Genomic DNA, 17,309 nt, shown 5'->3' with positions numbered 1-17,309 from the left:
TAATTTCCCTAAGCTATAGGACCATAAGTGGCAGTGCCCTAGGCTCTGTTGCTTTGTTTTTCAGATGTTTCAGGAAACACCATACACTTCTCCTGAGTGTCTGTTGGTAATTTACATCCCGCCCATCAGCATAACAAGGCTCCCAGTTCTCCATGGCCTGTCCTGCCTTTCTGGATTTTTCAGATGGCCCTTTTGACCGGGGGGAAGTGAGACTTCATTGTAGTGCAGATTTCCTTTGCAAGATTGCTTGGTTGGCCAAAAAGGGCGTATGCGTTTTTTCCTGAATATATTCAGGAAAAAACGCATACGCCCTTTTTGGCCAAGTGCATCATTGTGTACGTTCTGCCTCTTTTCCTATGCTTTCAATGCAATTCCAGTCTACCTCCTGAAATCGGTTTCCTGCAATTCTGCCCCGCTTTCAAGTCCTCTTGGCAGCCTTACTTCAGTCTATTTTTGGACGATAGCTGTCATTTATAACTCTGCAGGTTTGTGAATTACAGTGCTCCTGAGCTCCTTTCTTCAACTCGCTGTCTTGTGACCTGGCCGCAACACCGCAGGATGTCTTCAGGCCCTAATCTGGTTCTGGCATGGCACGCTGAGCCTTTGGTTAATTCCTCTTCCTGGTGGGAAATGAGAGTTAAATTTGCCCATCCAGACACCTCCAGCTAGTCTCTCATTGGTTCTCGCTATTCCTGTTCATCTTCCACAGAAATTGCAAACTGGGCCAAACAGGAGGTTAAAGGGACTGACTCTCCAAGTGGGGAGAGTGTTAGTAAAGCGTCTGGAATGTTGCATCCGAGTACCAGCGTACGAAAACTGAGACATATTTGAACATGTCTCCCGATCACATGGTTGATCATACTCTAGGTTCCACATGCATGTTTTAGCTGAAGGAAGAATACCTTAAACCTGGAGAGTTGAAACCCGTGGAATGGGTACCATGCAATATGACTTCAAAGGGTCTTCATTTGCTCACCGAACCTCTCCAATCCTATCACTGCTGCGTTTATGCCCCTGTACACATGCTTGATTCTCTTTCGGAGACATAGCAATCCATAGGTTTTAAGATACTTACTAGTCAGGTACATTCTTAGGCGTTTAATATGCGGTGTTGAGTCCATTGCGTTGAGCAAGGAGTAGCTCTTGTCTATTCCATATTTGGCTTAAGCAACTTTATCTGTGCTCATTTCAATCTCTGGTTTTATGCAGCACCCCAACTCACCTTTCCCCTTAAGCAAGCATAAGTTGGTTTTCTAAATTTGAGACCCTGTTCTGTTCTGTAATTCAGTTCCTGTGTAGCCAAGTTTACATTCCGTGTATTACTGATATCTTATGATGTTTCTTTTTCTGTATGACTTATTTCAGTTAGAATCATCATACCTGAATCCACTCATTGTGCTGCTAAGGGCCTGATGACACAGATTTCATTGCTGAGTGATATTGCTTTGTAAGTAAATACCACAACTTCTTTATCCATTTTTCACTTTCTGCGATGTTGAACTTGTACTGTAAACGAGGTTCTTGTAAACAGAGCCGTTCCAAACTTTGGGGTGGCTGTGTCTTTTTGATTTTAAATTCCCTAAGCTATAGAACCATAAGTGGAAGTGCCGTAGCGTCTGTTGCTTTGTATTTTAGATGTTTCAGGAAACACCATACACTTCTCCCGAGTGGTTGTTGGCAATTTACATACCGCCCATCAGCATAACAAGGCTCCCAGTTCTCCATGGCCTGTCCTGCCTTTCTGGATTTTACACTTTTTTCAGATGGCCCTTTTGACCGGGGGGAAGTGAGACTTCATTGTAGTGCAGATTTCCTTTGCAAGCTTGCTTGGTTGGCCAAAAAGGTCGTATGCGTTTTTTCCTGAATATATTCAGGAAAAAACGCATACGCCCTTTTTGGCCAAGTGCATCATTGTGTACGTTCTGCCTCTTTTCCTATGCTTTCAATGCAATTCCAGTCTACCTCCTGAAATCGGTTTCCTGCAATTCTGCCCCGCTTTCAAGTCCTCTTGGCAGCCTTACTTCAGTCTATTTTTGGACGATAGCTGTCATTTATAACTCTGCAGGTTTGTGAATTACAGTGCCCCTGAGCTCCTTTCTTCAACTCGATTTCTTGTGACCTGGCCGCAACACCGCAGGATGCCTTCAGGCCCTAATCTGGTTCTGGCACGGCACGCTGAGCCTTTGGTTAATTCCTCTTCCTGGTGGGAAATGAGAGTTAAATTTGCCCATCCAGACACCTCCAGCTAGTCTCTCATTGGTTCTCGCTATTCCTGTTCATCTTCCACAGAAATTGCAAACTGGGCCAAACAGGAGGTTAAAGGGACTGACTCTCCAAGTGGGGAGAGTGTTAGTAAAGCGTCTGCAATGTTGTACCCGAGTACCAGGGTACGAAAACTGAGACATATTTGAACACATCTCCCGATCACATGGTTGATCATACTCTAGGTTCCACATGCATGTTTTAGCTGAAGGAAGAATACCTTAAACCTGGGTAGTTGAAACCCGTGGAATGGGTACCGTGCAATATGACTTCAAAGGGTCTTCATTTGCTCACCGAACCTCTCCAATCCTATCACTGCTGCGTTTATGCCCCTGTACACATGCTTGATTCTCTTTCGGAGACATAGCAATCCATAGGTTTTAAGATACTTACAAGTCAGCTACATTCTTAGGCATTTAATATGCAGTGTTGAGTCCATTTCGTTGAGCAAGGAGTAGCTCTTGTCTATTCCATATTTGGCTTAAGGAACTTTATCTGTGCTCATTTCAATCTCTGGTTTTATGCAGCACCCCAACTCACCTTTCCCCTTAAGCAAGCATAAGTTGGTTTTCTAAATTTGAGACCCTGTTCTGTTTTGGAATGCAGTTCCTGTGTAGCCAAGTTTACATTCCGTGTATTAGTGATATCTTATGATGTTTCTTTTTCTGTGTGACTTATTTCAGTTAGAATCATCGTACCTGAATCCACTCATTATGCTGCTACGGGCCTGATGACATAGATTTCATTGCTGAGTGATACTGCATTGTACGTAAGTACCAAAAGTTCTTTATCCATTTTTCACTTTCTGTGATATTGAACTTGTACGGTAAACGAGGTTCTTGTAAACGGAGGCGTCCCAAACTTTGGGGTGGCTGTGTGTTTTTCATTTTAATTTCCCTAAGCTATAGGACCATAAGTGGAAATGCCCTATGTTCTGTTGCTTTGTTTTTTAGATGTTTCAGGAAACACCATACACTTCTCCTGAGTGTCTGTTGTCAATTTACATCCCGCCCATCAGCATAACAAGGCTCCCAGTTCTCAATGGCCTGTTGCATTTCTGGATTTTACACTTTTTTCAGATGGCCCTTTTGACCGGGGGGAAGTGAGACTTCATTGTAGTGCAGATTTCCTTTGCAAGCTTGCTTGGTTGGCCAAAAAGTGCGTATGCGTTTTTTCCTGAGTATATTCAGGAAAAAACGCATATGCCCTTTTTGGCCAAGTGCATCATTGTGGACGTTCTGCCTCTTTTCCTATGCTTTCAATGCAATTCCAGTCTACCTCCTGAAATCGGTTTCCTGCAATTCTGCCCCGCTTTCAAGTCCTCTTGGCAGCCTTACTTCAGTCTATTTTTGGACGATAGCTGTCATTTATAACTCTGCAGGTTTGTGAATTACAGTGCCCCTGAGCTCCTTTCTTCAACTCGCTTTCTTGTGACCAGGCCGCAACACCGCAGGATGGCTTCAGGCCCTAATCTGGTTCCGGCCCGGCATGCTGAGCCTTTGGTTAATTCCTCTTCCTGGTGGGAAATGAGAGTTAAATTTGCCCGTCCAGACACCTCCAGCTAGCCTCTCATTGGTTCTCGCTATTCCTGTTCATCTTCCGCAGAAATTGCAAACTGGGCCAAACAGGAGGTTAAAGGGACTGACTCTCCAAGTGGGGAGAGTGTTAGTAAAGCGTCTGGAATGTTGCACCCGAGTACCAGGGGAGGAAAACTGAGACATATTTGAACACGTCTCCCGATCACATGGTTGATCATACTCTGGGTTCCACATGCATGTTTTAGCTGAAGGAAGAATACCTAAAACCTGGGTAGTTGAAACCCGTGGAATGGGTACCATGCAATATGACTTCAAAGGGTCTTCATTTGCTCACCGAACCTCTCCAATCCTATCACTGCTGCGTTTATGCCCCTGTACACATGCTTGATTCTCTTTCGGAGACATAGCAATCCATAGGTTTTAAGATACTTACTAGTCAGGTACATTCTTAGGCGTTTAATATGCGGTGTTGAGTCCATTTCGTTGAGCAAGGAGTAGCTCTTGTCTATTCCATATTTGGCTTAAGGAACTTTATCTGTGCTCATTTCAATCTCTAGTTTTATGCAGCACCCGAACTCACCTTTCCCCTTAAGCAAGCATAAGTTGGTTTTCTAAATTTGAGACCCTGTTCTGTTCTGTAATTCAGTTCCTGTGTAGCCAAGTTTACATTCCGTGTATTACTGATATCTTATGATGTTTCTTTTTCTGTGTGACTTATTTCAGTTAGAATCATCATACCTGAATCCACTCATTGTGCTGCTAAGGGCCTGATGACACAGATTTCATTGCTGAGTGATATTGCTTTGTAAGTAAATACCACAACTTCTTTATCCATTTTTCACTTTCTGCGATGTTGAACTTGTACTGTAAATGAGGTTCTTGTAAACAGAGCCGTTCCAAACTTTGGGGTGGCTGTGTCTTTTTGATTTTAATTTCCCTAAGCTATAGGACCATAAGTGGAAGTGCCCTAGGTTCTATTGCTTTGTTTTTTAGATGTTTCAGGAAACACCATACACTTCTCCAGAGTGGTTGTTGGCAATTTACATCCCGCCCATCAGCATAACAAGGCTCCCAGTTCTCCATGGCCTGTCCTGCCTTTCTGGATTTTACACTTTTTTCAGATGGCCCTTTTGACCGGGGGGAAGTGAGACTTCATTGTAGTGCAGATTTCCTTTGCAAGCTTGCTTGGTTGGCCAAAAAGGGCGTATGCGTTTTTTCCTGAATATATTCAGGAAAAAACGCATACGCCCTTTTTGGCCAAGTGCATCATTGTGGACGTTCTGCCTCTTTTCCTATGCTTTCAATGCAATTCCAGTCTACCTCCTGAAATCGGTTTCCTGCAATTCTGCCCCGCTTTCAAGTCCTCTTGGCAGCCTTACTTCAGTCTATTTTTGGACGATAGCTGTCATTTATAACTCTGCAGGTTTGTGAATTACAGTGCCCCTGAGCTCTTTCTTCAACTCGCTTTCTTGTGAGCTGGCCGCAACACCACAGGATGGCTTCAGGCCCTAATCTGGTTCCGGCACGGCACGCTGAGCCTTTGGTTATTTCCTCTTCCTGGTGGGAAATGAGAGTTAAATTTGCCCGTCCAGACACCTCCAGCTAGTCTCTCATTGGTTCTCGCTATTCCTGTTCATCTTCCACAGAAATTACAAACTGGGCCAAACAGGAGGTTAAAGGCGATGACTCTCCAAGTCGGGAGAGTGTTAGTAAAGCGTATGGAATGTTGCACCCGAGTACCAGGGGAGGAAAACTGAGACATATTTGAACACGTCTCCCATTCACACGGATGATCATACTCTGGGTTCCACATGCATGTTTTAGCTGAAGGAAGAATACCTAAAACCTGGGTAGTTGAAACCCGTGGAATGGGTACCATGCAATATGACTTCAAAGGGTCTTCATTTGCTCACCGAACCTCTCCAATCCTATCACTGCTGCATTTATGCCCCTGTACACATGCTTGATTCTCTTTCGGAGACATAGCAATCCATAGGTTTTAAGATACTTACTAGTCAGGTACATTCTTAGGCGTTTAATATGCGGTGTTGAGTCCATTTCGTTGAGCAAGGAGTAGCTCTTGTCTATTCCATATTTGGCTTAAGGAACTTTATCTGTGCTCATTTCAATCTCTGGTTTTATGCAGCACCCGAACTCACCTTTACCCTTAAGCAAGCATAAGTTGGTTTTCTAAATTTGAGACCCTGTTCTGTTCTGTAATTCAGTTCCTGTGTAGCCAAGTTTACATTCCGTGTATTACTGATATCTTATGATGTTTCTTTTTCTGTGTGACTTATTTCAGTTAGAATCATCATACCTGAATCCACTCATTGTGCTGCTAAGGGCCTGATGACACAGATTTCATTGCTGAGTGATATTGCTTTGTAAGTAAATACCACAACTTCTTTATCCATTTTTCACTTTCTGCGATGTTGAACTTGTACTGTAAATGAGGTTCTTGTAAACAGAGCCGTTCCAAACTTTGGGGTGGCTGTGTCTTTTTGATTTTAATTTCCCTAAGCTATAGGACCATAAGTGGAAGTGCCCTAGGTTCTGTTGCTTTGTTTTTTAGATGTTTCAGGAAACACCATACACTTCTCCAGAGTGGTTGTTGGCAATTTACATCCCGCCCATCAGCATAACAAGGCTCCCAGTTCTCCATGGCCTGTCCTGCCTTTCTGGATTTTACACTTTTTTCAGATGGCCCTTTTGACCGGGGGGAAGTGAGACTTCATTGTAGTGCAGATTTCCTTTGCAAGCTTGCTTGGTTGGCCAAAAAGGGCGTATGCGTTTTTTCCTGAATATATTCAGGAAAAAACGCATACGCCCTTTTTGGCCAAGTGCATCATTGTGGACGTTCTGCCTCTTTTCCTATGCTTTCAATGCAATTCCAGTCTACCTCCTGAAATCGGTTTCCTGCAATTCTGCCCCGCTTTCAAGTCCTCTTGGCAGCCTTACTTCAGTCTATTTTTGGACGATAGCTGTCATTTATAACTCTGCAGGTTTGTGAATTACAGTGCCCCTGAGCTCCTTTCTTCAACTCGCTTTCTTGTGACCTGGCCGCAACACCGCAGGATGGCTTCAGGCCCTAATCTGGTTCCGGCACGGCACACTGAGCCTTTGGTTATTTCCTCTTCCTGGTGGGAAATGAGAGTTAAATTTGCCCGTCCAGACACCTCCAGCTAGCCTCTCATTGGTTCTCGCTATTCCTGTTCATCTTCCGCAGAAATTGCAAACTGGGCCAAACAGGAGGTTAAAGGCGCTGACTTTCCAAGTGGGGAGAGTGTTAGTAAAGCGTCTGGAATGTTGCACCCGAGTACCAGGGGAGGAAAACTGAGACATATTTGAACACGTCTCCCATTCACATGGTTGATCATACTTGGGTTCCACATGCATGTTTTAGCTGAAGGAAGAATACCTAAAACCTGGGTAGTTGAAACCCGTGGAATGGGTACCATGCAATATGACTTCAAAGGGTCTTCATTTGCTCACCAAACCTCTCCAATCCTATCACTGCTGCGTTTATGCCCCTGTACACATGCTTGATTCTCTTTCGGAGACATAGCAATCCATAGGTTTTAAGATACTTACTAGTCAGGTACATTCTTAGGCGTTTAATATGCGGTGTTGAGTCCATTTCGTTGAGCAAGGAGTAGCTCTTGTCTATTCCATATTTGGCTTAAGGAACTTTATCTGTGCTCATTTCAATCTCTGGTTTTATGCAGCACCCCAACTCACCTTTCCCCTTAAGCAAGCATAAGTTGGTTTTCTAAATTTGAGACCTTGTTCTGTTCTGTAATTCAGTTCCTGTGTAGCCAAGTTTACATTCCGTGTATTACTGATATCTTATGATGTTTCTTTTTCTGTGTGACTTATTTCAGTTAGAATCATCATACCTGAATCCACTCATTGTGCTGCTAAGGGCCTGATGACACAGATTTCATTGCTGAGTGATATTGCTTTGTAAGTAAATACCACAACTTCTTTATCCATTTTTCACTTTCTGTGATTTTGAACTTGTACTGTAAATGAGGTTCTTGTAAACAGAGCCGTTCCAAACTTTGGGGTGGCTGTGTCTTTTTGATTTTAATTTCCCTAAGCTATAGGACCGTAAGTGGAAGTGCCCTAGGTTCTGTTGCTTTGTTTTTTAGATGTTTCAGGAAACACCATACACTTCTCCCGAGTGGTTGTTGGCAATTTACATCCCGCCCATCAGCATAACAAGGCTCCCAGTTCTCCATGGCCTGTCCTGCCTTTCTGGATTTTACACTTTTTTCAGATGGCCCTTTTGACCAGGGGGAAGTGAGACTTCATTGTAGTGCAGATTTCCTTTGCAAGCTTGCTTGGTTGGCCAAAAAGGGCGTATGCGTTTTTTCCTGAATATATTCAGGAAAAAACGCATACGCCCTTTTTGGCCAAGTGCATCATTGTGGACGTTCTGCCTCTTTTCCTATGCTTTCAATGCAATTCCAGTCTACCTCCTGAAATCGGTTTCCTGCAATTCTGCCCCGCTTTCAAGTCCTCTTGGCAGCCTTACTTCAGTCTATTTTTGGACGATAGCTGTCATTTATAACTCTGCAGGTTTGTGAATTACAGTGCCCCTGAGCTCCTTTCTTCAACTCGCTTTCTTGTGAGCTGGCTGCAACACCGCAGGATGGCTTCAGGTCCTAATCTGGTTCCGGCACGGCACGCTGAGCCTTTGGTTAATTCCTCTTCCTGGTGGGAAATGAGAGTTAAATTTGCCCGTCCAGACACCTCCAGCTAGTCTCTCATTGGTTCTCGCTATTCCTGTTCATCTTCCGCAGAAATTGCAAACTGGGCCAAACAGGAGGTTAAAGGGACTGACTCTCCAAGTGGGGAGAGTGTTAGTAAAGCGTCTGGAATGTTGCACCCGAGGACCAGGGTACGAAAACTGAGACATATTTGAACACGTCTCCCGATCACATGGTTGATCATACTCTAGGTTCCACATGCATGTTTTAGCTGTAGGAAGAATACCTTAAACCTGGGTATTTGAAACCCGTGGAATGGGTACCATGCAATATGACTTCAAAGGGTCTTCATTTGCTCACCGAACCTCTCCAATCCTATCACTGCTGCGTTTATGCCCCTGTACACATGCTTGATTCTCTTTCGGAGACATAGCAATCCATAGGTTTTAAGATACTTACTAGTCAGGTACATTCTTAGGCGTTTAATATGCGGTGTTGAGTCCATTTCGTTGAGCAAGGAGTAGGTCTTGCCTATTCCATATTTGGCTTAAGGAACTTTATCTGTGCTCATTTCAATCTCTGGTTTTATGCAGCACCCCAACTCACCTTTCCCCTTAAGCAAGCATAAGTTTGTTTTCTAAATTTGAGACCCTGTTCTGTTCTGCAATTCAGTTCCTGTGTAGCCAAGTTTACATTCCGTGTATTACTGATATCTTATGATGTTTCTTTTTCTGTGTGACTTATTTCAGTTAGAATCATCATACCTGAATCCACTCATTGTGCTGCTAAGGGCCTGATGACACAGATTTCATTGCTGAGTGATATTGCTTTGTACGTAAGTACCACAACTTCTTTATCCATTTTTCAATTTCTGCGATGTTGAACTTGTACTGTAAACGAGGTTCTTGTAAACAGAGCCGTTCGAAACTTTGGGGTGGCTGTGTCTTTTTGATTTTAAATTCCCTAAGCTATAGGACCATAAGTGGAAGTGCCGTAGGGTCTGTTGCTTTGTATTTGAGATGTTTCAGGAAACACCATACACTTCTCCTGAGTGGTTGTTGGCAATTTACATACCGCCCATCAGCATAACAAGGCTCCCAGTTCTCCATGGCCTGTCCTGCCTTTCTGGATTTTACACTTTTTTCAGATGGCCCTTTTGACCGGGGGGAAGTGAGACTTCATTGTAGTTCAGATTTCCTTTGCAAGCTTGCTTGGTTGGCCAAAAAGGGCGCATGCGTTTTTTCCTGAATATATTCAGGAAAAAACGCATACGCACTTTTTGGCCAAGTGCATGATTGTGGACGTTCTGCCTCTTTTCCTATGCTTTCAATGCAATTCCAGTCTACCTCCTGAAATCGGTTTCCTGCAATTCTGCCCCGCTTTCAAGTCCTCTTGGCAGCCTTACTTCAGTCTATTTTTGGACGATAGCTGTCATTTATAACTCTGCAGGTTTGTGAATTACAGTGCCCCTGAGCTCCTTTCTTCAACTCGCTTTCTTGTGACCTGGCCGCAACACCGCAGGATGGCTTCAGGCCCTAATCTGGTTCCGGCACGGCACACTGAGCCTTTGGTTATTTCCTCTTCCTGGTGGGAAATGAGAGTTAAATTTGCCCGTCCAGACACCTCCAGCTAGCCTCTCATTGGTTCTCGCTATTCCTGTTCATCTTCCGCAGAAATTGCAAACTGGGCCAAACAGGAGGTTAAAGGCGCTGACTTTCCAAGTGGGGAGAGTGTTAGTAAAGCGTCTGGAATGTTGCACCCGAGTACCAGGGGAGGAAAACTGAGACATATTTGAACACGTCTCCCATTCACATGGTTGATCATACTTGGGTTCCACATGCATGTTTTAGCTGAAGGAAGAATACCTAAAACCTGGGTAGTTGAAACCCGTGGAATGGGTACCATGCAATATGACTTCAAAGGGTCTTCATTTGCTCACCGAACCTCTCCAATCCTATCACTGCTGCGTTTATGCCCCTGTACACATGCTTGATTCTCTTTCGGAGACACAGCAATCCATAGGTTTTAAGATACTTACTAGTCAGGTACATTCTTAGGCGTTTAATATGCGGTGTTGAGTCCATTTCGTTGAGCAAGGAGTAGCTCTTGTCTATTCCATATTTGGCTTAAGGAACTTTATCTGTACTCATTTCAATCTCTGGTTTTTAAGCAGCACCCCAACTCACCTTTCCCCTTAAGCAAGCATAAGTTGGTTTTCTAAATTTGAGACCTTGTTCTGTTCTGTAATTCAGTTCCTGTGTAGCCAAGTTTACATTCCGTGTATTACTGATATCTTATGATGTTTCTTTTTCTGTGTGACTTATTTCAGTTAGAATCATCATACCTGAATCCACTCATTGTGCTGCTAAGGGCCTGATGACACAGATTTCATTGCTGAGTGATATTGCTTTGTAAGTAAATACCACAACTTCTTTATCCATTTTTCACTTTCTGCGATGTTGAACTTGTACTGTAAATGAGGTTCTTGTAAACAGAGCCGTTCCAAACTTTGGGGTGGCTGTGTCTTTTTGATTTTAATTTCCCTAAGCTATAGGACCATAAGTGGAAGTGCCCTAGGTTCTGTTGCTTTGTTTTTTAGATGTTTCAGGAAACACCATACACTTCTCCCGAGTGGTTGTTGGCAATTTACATCCCGCCCATCAGCATAACAAGGCTCCCAGTTCTCCATGGCCTGTCCTGCCTTTCTGGATTTTACACTTTTTTCAGATGGCCCTTTTGACCGGGGGGAAGTGAGACTTCATTGTAGTGCAGATTTCCTTTGCAAGCTTGCTTGGTTGGCCAAAAAGGGCGTATGCGTTTTTTCCTGAATATATTCAGGAAAAAACGCATACGCCCTTTTTGGCCAAGTGCATCATTGTGGACGTTCTGCCTCTTTTCCTATGCTTTCAATGCAATTCCAGTCTACCTCCTGAAATCGGTTTCCTGCAATTCTGCCCCGCTTTCAAGTCCTCTTGGCAGCCTTACTTCAGTCTATTTTTGGACGATAGCTGTCATTTATAACTCTGCAGGTTTGTGAATTACAGTGCCCCTGAGCTCCTTTCTTCAACTCGCTTTCTTGTGACCTGGCCGCAACACCGCAGGATGGCTTCAGGCCCTAATCTGGTTCTGGCACGGCACACTGAGCCTTTGGTTATTTCCTCTTCCTGGTGGGAAATGAGAGTTAAATTTGACCGTCCAGACACCTCCAGCTAGCCTCTCATTGGTTCTCGCTATTCCTGTTCATCTTCCGCAGAAATTGCAAACTGGGCCAAACAGGAGGTTAAAGGCGCTGACTTTCCAAGTGGGGAGAGTGTTAGTAAAGCGTCTGGAATGTTGCACCCGAGTACCAGGGGAGGAAAACTGAGACATATTTGAACACGTCTCCCATTCACATGGTTGATCATACTTGGGTTCCACATGCATGTTTTAGCTGAAGGAAGAATACCTAAAACCTGGGTAGTTGAAACCCGTGGAATGGGTACCATGCAATATGACTTCAAAGGGTCTTCATTTGCTCACCGAACCTCTCCAATCCTATCACTGCTGCGTTTATGCCCCTGTACACATGCTTGATTCTCTTTCGGAGACATAGCAATCCATAGGTTTTAAGATACTTACTAGTCAGGTACATTCTTAGGCGTTTAATATGCGGTGTTGAGTCCATTTCGTTGAGCAAGGAGTAGCTCTTGTCTATTCCATATTTGGCTTAAGGAACTTTATCTGTGCTCATTTCAATCTCTGGTTTTATGCAGCACCCCAACTCACCTTTCCCCTTAAGCAAGCATAAGTTGGTTTTCTAAATTTGAGACCTTGTTCTGTTCTGTAATTCAGTTCCTGTGTAGCCAAGTTTACATTCAGTGTCTTACTGATATCTTATGATGTTTCTTTTTCTGTGTGACTTATTTCAGTTAGAATCATCATACCTGAATCCACTCATTGTGCTGCTAATGGCCTGATGACACAGATTTCATTGCTGAGTGATATTGCTTTGTAAGTAAATACCACAACTTCTTTATCCATTTTTCACTTTCTGCGATGTTGAACTTGTACTGTAAACGAGGTTCTTGTAAACAGAGCCGTTCGAAACTTTGGGGTGGCTGTGTCTTTTTGATTTTAAATTCCCTAAGCTATAGGACCATAAGTGGAAGTGCCGTAGGGTCTGTTGCTTTGTATTTTAGATGTTTCAGGAAACACCATACACTTCTCCTGAGTGGTTATTGGCAATTTACATACCGCCCATCAGCATAACAAGGCTCCCAGTTCTCCATGGCCTGTCCTGCCTTTCTGGATTTTACACTTTTTTCAGATGGCCCTTTTGACCGGGGGGAAGTGAGACTTCATTGTAGTGCAGATTTCCTTTGCAAGCTTGCTTGGTTGGCCAAAAAGGGCGTATGCGTTTTTTCCTGAATATATTCAGGAAAAAACGCATACGCCCTTTTTGGCCAAGTGCATCATTGTGGACGTTCTGCCTCTTTTCCTATGCTTTCAATGCAATTCCAGTCTACCTCCTGAAATCGGTTTCCTGCAATTCTGCCCCGCTTTCAAGTCCTCTTGGCAGCCTTACTTCAGTCTATTTTTGGACGATAGCTGTCATTTATAACTCTGCAGGTTTGTGAATTACAGTGCCCCTGAGCTCCTTTCTTCAACTCGCTTTCTTGTGACCTGGCCGCAACACCGCAGGATGGCTTCAGGCCCTAATCTGGTTCCGGCACGGCACACTGAGCCTTTGGTTATTTCCTCTTCCTGGTGGGAAATGAGAGTTAAATTTGCCCGTCCAGACACCTCCAGCTAGCCTCTCATTGGTTCTCGCTATTCCTGTTCATCTTCTGCAGAAATTGCAAACTGGGCCAAACAGGAGGTTAAAGGCGCTGACTTTCCAAGTGGGGAGAGTGTTAGTAAAGCGTCTGGAATGTTGCACCCGAGTACCAGGGGAGGAAAACTGAGACATATTTGAACACGTCTCCCATTCACATGGTTGATCATACTTGGGTTCCACATGCATGTTTTAGCTGAAGGAAGAATACCTTAAACCTGGAGAGTTGAAACCCGTGGAATGGGTACCATGCAATATGACTTCAAAGGGTCTTCATTTGCTCACCGAACCTCTCCAATCCTATCACTGCTGCGTTTATGCCCCTGTACACATGCTTGATTCTCTTTCGGAGACATAGCAATCCATAGGTTTTAAGATACTTACTAGTCAGGTACATTCTTAGGCGTTTAATATGCGGTGTTGAGTCCATTTCGTTGAGCAAGGAGTAGCTCTTGTCTATTCCATATTTGGCTTAAGGAACTTTATCTGTGCTCATTTCAATCTCTGGTTTTATGCAGCACCCCAACTCACCTTTCCCCTTAAGCAAGCATAAGTTGGTTTTCTAAATTTGAGACCTTGTTCTGTTCTGTAATTCAGTTCCTGTGTAGCCAAGTTTACATTCCGTGTATTACTGATATCTTATGATGTTTCTTTTTCTGTGTGACTTATTTCAGTTAGAATCATCATACCTGAATCCACTCATTGTGCTGCTAAGGGCCTGATGACACATATTTCATTGCTGAGTGATATTGCTTTGTAAGTAAATACCACAACCTCTTTATCCATTTTTCAATTTCTGCGATGTTGAACTTGTACTGTAAACGAGGTTCTTGTAAACAGAGGCGTCCCAAACTTTGGGGTGGCTGTGTCTTTTTGATTTTAATTTCCCTAAGCTATAGGACCATAAGTGGCAGTGCCCTAGGCTCTGTTGCTTTGTTTTTTAGATGTTTCAGGAAACACCATACACTTCTCCTGAGTGTCTGTTGGTAATTTACATCCCGCCCATCAGCATAACAAGGCTCCCAGTTCTCCATGGCCTGTCCTGCCTTTCTGGATTTTACACTTTTTTCAGATGGCCCTTTTGACCAGGGGGAAGTGAGACTTCATTGTAGTGCAGATTTCCTTTGCAAGCTTGCTTGGTTGGCCAAAAAGGGCGTATGCGTTTTTTCCTGAATATATTCAGGAAAAAACGCATACGCCCTTTTTGGCCAAGTGCATCATTGTGGACGTTCTGCCTCTTTTCCTATGCTTTCAATGCAATTCCAGTCTACCTCCTGAAATCGGTTTCCTGCAATTCTGCCCCGCTTTCAAGTCCTCTTGGCAGCCTTACTTCAGTCTATTTTTGGACGATAGCTGTCATTTATAACTCTGCAGGTTTGTGAATTACAGTGCCCCTGAGCTCCTTTCTTCAACTCGCTTTCTTTTGAGCTGGCCGCAACACCGCAGGATGGCTTCAGGCCCTAATCTGGTTCCGGCACGGCACACTGAGCCTTTGGTTATTTCCTCTTCCTGGTGGGAAATGAGAGTTAAATTTGCCCGTCCAGACACCTCCAGCTAGCCTCTCATTGGTTCTCGCTATTCCTGTTCATCTTCCGCATAAATTGCAAACTGGGCCAAACAGGAGGTTAAAGGCGCTGACTTTCCAAGTGGGGAGAGTGTTAGTAAAGCGTCTGGAATGTTGCACCCGAGTACCAGGGGAGGAAAACTGAGACATATTTGAACACGTCTCCCGATCACATGGTTGATCATAATCTAGGTTCCACATGCATGTTTTAGCTGAAGGAAGAATACCTAAAACCTGGGTAGTTGAAACCTGTGGAATGGGTAACATGCAATATCACTTCAAAGGGTCTTCATTTGCTCACCGAACCTCTCCAATCCTATCACTGCTGCGTTTATGCCCCTGTACACATGCTTGATTCTCTTTCGGAGACATAGCAATCCATAGGTTTTAAGATACTTACTAGTCAGGTACATTCTTAGGCGTTTAATATGGGGTGTTGAGACCATTTCGTTGAGCAAGGAGTAGCTCTTGTCTATTCCATATTTGGCTTAAGGAACTTTATCTGTGCTCATTTCAATCTCTGGTTTTATGCAGCACCCCAACTCACCTTTCCCCTTAAGCAAGCATAAGTTGGTTTTCTAAATTTGAGACCTTGTTCTGTTCTGTAATTCAGTTCCTGTGTAGCCAAGTTTACATTCCGTGTATTACTGATATCTTATGATGTTTCTTTTTCTGTGTGACTTATTTCAGTTAGAATCATCATACCTGAATCCACTCATTGTGCTGCTAAGGGCCTGATGACACAGATTTCATTGCTGAGTGATATTGCTTTGTAAGTAAATACCACAACTTCTTTATCCAATTTTCACTTTCTGCGATGTTGAACTTGTACTGTAAACGAGGTTCTTGTAAACAGAGGCGTCCCAAACTTTGGGGTGGCTGTGTCTTTTTGATTTTAATTTCCCTAAGCTATAGGACCATAAGTGGCAGTGCCCTAGGCTCTGTTGCTTAGTTTTTCAGATGTTTCAGGAAACACCATACACTTCTCCTGAGTGTCTGTTGGTAATTTACATCCCGCCCATCAGCATAACAAGGCTCCCAGTTCTCCATGGCCTGTCCTGCCTTTCTGGAGTTTACACTTTTTTCAGATGGCCCTTTTGACCGGGGGGAAGTGAGACTTCATTGTAGTGCAGATTTCCTTTGCAAGCTTGCTTGGTTGGCCAAAAAGGGCGTATGCGTTTTTTCCTGAATATATTCAGGAAAAAACGCATACGCCCTTTTTGGCCAAGTGCATCATTGTGGACGTTCTGCCTCTTTTCCTATGCTTTCAATGCAATTCCAGTCTACCTCCTGAAATCGGTTTCCTGCAATTCTGCCCCGCTTTCAAGTCCTCTTGGCAGCCTTACTTCAGTCTATTTTTGGACGATAGCTGTCATTTATAACTCTGCAGGTTTGTGAATTACACTGCTCCTGAGCTCCTTTCTTCAACTCGATTTCTTGTGACCTGGCCGCAACACCGCAGGATGTCTTCAGGCCCTAATCTGGTTCTGGCACGGCATGCTGAGCCTTTGGTTAATTCCTCTTCCTGGTGGGAAATGAGAGTTAAATTTGCCCATCCAGACACCTCCAGCTAGTCTCTCATTGGTTCTCGCTATTCCTGTTCATCTTCCACAGAAATTGCAAACTGGGCCAAACAGGAGGTTAAAGGGACTGACTCTCCAAGTGGGGAGAGTGTTAGTAAAGCGTCTGCAATGTTGCACCCGAGTACCAGGGTACGAAAACTGAGACATATTTGAACACATCTCCCGATCACATGGTTGATCATACTCTAGGTTCCACATGCATGTTTTAGCTGAAGGAAGAATACCTTAAACCTGGGTAGTTGAAACCCGTGGAATGGGTACCATGCAATATGACTTCAAAGGGTCTTCATTTGCTCACCGAACCTCTCCAATCCTATCACTGCTGCGTTTATGCCCCTGTACACATGCTTGATTCTCTTTCGGAGACATAGCAATCCATAGGTTTTAAGATACTTACAAGTCAGCTACATTCTTAGGCATTTAATATGCAGTGTTGAGTCCATTTCGTTGAGCAAGGAGTAGCTCTTGTCTATTCCATATTTGGCTTAAGGAACTTTATCTGTGCTCATTTCAATCTCTGGTTTTATGCAGCACCCCAACTCACCTTTCCCCTTAAGCAAGCATAAGTTGGTTTTCTAAATTTGAGACCCTGTTCTGTTTTGGAATGCAGTTCCTGTGTAGCCAAGTTTACATTCCGTGTATTAGTGATATCTTATGATGTTTCTTTTTCTGTGTGACTTATTTCAGTTAGAATCATCGTACCTGAATCCACTCATTATGCTGCTACGGGCCTGATGACATAGATTTCATTGCTGAGTGATACTGCATTGTACGTAAGTACCAAAAGTTCTTTATCCATTTTTCACTTTCTGTGATATTGAACTTGTACGGTAAACG

At 43.7% G+C, this 17,309-nt stretch overlaps 1 long non-coding RNA gene across 3 annotated transcripts in view; it reads left to right on the top strand.

Moving 5' to 3' along the window:
- The window catches only part of LOC307181126, an 872,172-nt gene that overhangs the window by 219,074 nt on the left and 635,789 nt on the right, over nt 1-17,309 (top strand). For 2 of the 3 annotated variants that reach the window (XR_013825926.1, XR_013825928.1), the window contains exon 1: nt 13,957-14,081. The exons of the other annotated variant lie outside the window; for it this stretch is intronic. This is a non-coding gene — a long non-coding RNA (uncharacterized lncRNA). Of the gene's footprint in view, nt 1-13,956; nt 14,082-17,309 lie in introns of those variants that run through there. 3 annotated transcript variants of the gene reach the window in all.

Source organism: Stenella coeruleoalba, assembly GCF_951394435.1.
Source record: "Stenella coeruleoalba genome assembly, contig: scaffold_33, whole genome shotgun sequence".
Taxonomy (NCBI): Eukaryota; Metazoa; Chordata; class Mammalia; order Artiodactyla; family Delphinidae; genus Stenella; species Stenella coeruleoalba.
The sequence above is the reverse complement of the archived record's forward strand: the minus strand, read 5'-3'. Positions and strand labels throughout refer to the sequence as shown.